A 2181-nucleotide genomic window follows, 5' to 3' on the forward strand; every position below is an offset into this window, starting at 1 on the left:
TAACAACAGCTACTATTTGATATAAACAGCACTTAACACACACTTTGCATCAGACACTGCACTATTAGCTTCCATGTTCCTATTTAGTACTTATACAAGCCTAGAAAGCTGCTCTATCTTTACTCTTGTCACACAGGTGAGGAAAGAGATTTACGGAGGACTGGTTAAGTTCATTGTCCAAGGCCTTACAGAGAGGTGGCGAGTTGAGATCCCAACCCAGATTGATCTGCGTTTAGAACCTGGACTCTAGGCCTCTTGCTATGGGACGAGTGGGTGGTGTCCAAGCCCCGCTTGCATGTTATATAACACGCGACATTTCCATTTCAAGCGTCCCACTAACCGCACACAGGTGGTAACTGCAGGCAGAGAACCAACTGCGCCGGCCCTCTCCCCGATGGCCTCCAGGCAATTTGCTGGGGGGAAAGAGGAAGGCTCCCTTGGCTCAGAAACCATAAGTTTTTTTTCAGACTTCGACACACACGCCGGAGGTGGGTGTCGGGGTTTCATTCCCCAGTCCCAGAGAGAACCAACGCGAAAATCCCCAGAGAAGCAGAAGAAAAAAAGCAGGCCTGCGAGGGAGCTGGTCGGAGATGGGAAGAGCTTGGGAAGAAGAGTTATATGATTGCAATGGCAGAAGAGCCTAGCGGAAAGTTGAGTCCCAGTAACTACGAAGTTGGCGCGGGGGGGTGGCCGGAGGGTCAACCCAGCCCCTCTCTGTTGCGCCTGCGCAGTGCTACCGCCTTGAGCGCCCCCGCCCCTTCCCGCCGCGGAAGGTTTACTCGTCTCTCGGCAACCATTCACCCGAGGAGCCAATCAGGGGGCACCTTTTGCCCTGCCCTCGCCGTCAGCGCCCAGGCGGAAGGATCCCGTGGGCGCTGGCTCCGCCCCACCCCGCCCCTCGCTCCCCCAGGAGGGAAGGCTTGGGACGGGGGTGGGGGGGGGTGGGGGCGTGGTCATAGCCGTATAAGAACGGAGGGGGCGGCGGCGGGACCGTTCACTCGGTGCCGCTGCCTGGGGGCTGTAGTGACCGCGCCGCTCCTGCTGGGGGCTGCCCACGCCAAGGACCGGCCTCTGTCCTCTCCTCTTCCGCCTCCCAGGTGAGTACTCGGCCCCCTCCCCTGAAGGTGCTAGGATGCCGCGGCCCCAGAGAGCCGCGCGCTCCGCCTTCGGGGGTCTGTCCCCGCCGAGGGGAACTCCTGTCCTCTCAGAGCCGGGTGGCGAGCCAGAGGGGAGGTACGGACAGGTGCCGGGCCGCTGTGCTCCCTTCCCTTCCCTTCCCGCGGGGACATCCCCACACGCATCCCCCGCCCCCGAGGGCCAGGCGAGACGCCCTGAGAGGGAGCTACAACTTTCCAGAGACTTCGGCTGGGGCTTGGCAAACTTGGGCGAGTTCCTGCTCCGCGCGTCCCGCGGGGCTGCGCGCTGGCCGGCGCGGGCGGGGCGGCCGAAGAGCGAGTGATGGGGGCCTTCGGCCCCTTCCCGGTCTGCCCGCGGCCCCGCCGCCTCTTCCTTGCTTGCGCTCCCGCGGGCACGCACACCTCTGCAGGCCAGCCGAGCCCGAATTCGAATGCGGCGGTTTCGGGAGGCACAGTTGGAGACTCAGCGGTCAGGGGCTCCTCTGAGGCCGGGGAGGAGAGGGGCGCTTCCTCGGCGCGGCGCCAAGCCCTGGGTTTCGAGGTCAGGGCGGGGATCCCCAACTTTCTGTGGACTCACACTGGACTGTGGACACCGTAAGCAGCAAAGTGGTCCAGGCGAGTGACTCCCGCGCACTGCACTGCTCTTGGAAACTTCTTGGGAATACAGTGCCCGGTTCCTCCCCCTTTAGGAATGAAACTGGCTTACGGTGTAGACTAAAAGCCTTGACAGTGAGTTGGCGGGGCTAACGGTGCCGCGGGTGGCTGCCCTACATCTCAGAGGTGGGAGGGGAGGCGGAGGAGGGTGACGAACCTGACCGGGACAGGTTGGTAGCCTGTACCCCTAAACACAGGACGCAGATAGGAGAGAAAACAAAACTGCGCTGCCTCAAGCAAGGGAGGACTTCCGGAGTTTATCTGGAGAAGGAGAGCTCACCCATCCCGGCTAGACCCAACTGATAGATAAGGCTGGACCTCGCGGGAGGGATCAGATCAGTCCCCTTCCCCTCTTTTTTCCTGGAAAAAAGGCTTCTGCCGGGCTAAGTCC

The 2181-nt window shown here is 61.6% G+C and overlaps 1 protein-coding gene across 2 annotated transcripts in view; it reads left to right on the forward strand.

Annotated features, from left to right (window-relative positions):
- Positions 1-932: 932 nt before the first annotated feature.
- Positions 933-2181, forward strand: part of TENT5C (terminal nucleotidyltransferase 5C) — a 21799-nt gene continuing 20550 nt past the window's right edge. Inside the window, exon 1 of one of the 2 annotated variants that reach the window (XM_059375862.1) lies at positions 933-1097. The gene's annotated coding sequence lies outside the window, so the exon portion shown is untranslated. The remainder of the gene's footprint in view (positions 1098-2181) is intronic. The other variant, XM_059375863.1, reaches the window with a different exon arrangement.

This window comes from Mustela nigripes, chromosome 14 (genome assembly GCF_022355385.1).
Source record: "Mustela nigripes isolate SB6536 chromosome 14, MUSNIG.SB6536, whole genome shotgun sequence".
In the NCBI taxonomy this organism is placed as follows: domain Eukaryota; kingdom Metazoa; phylum Chordata; class Mammalia; order Carnivora; family Mustelidae; genus Mustela; species Mustela nigripes.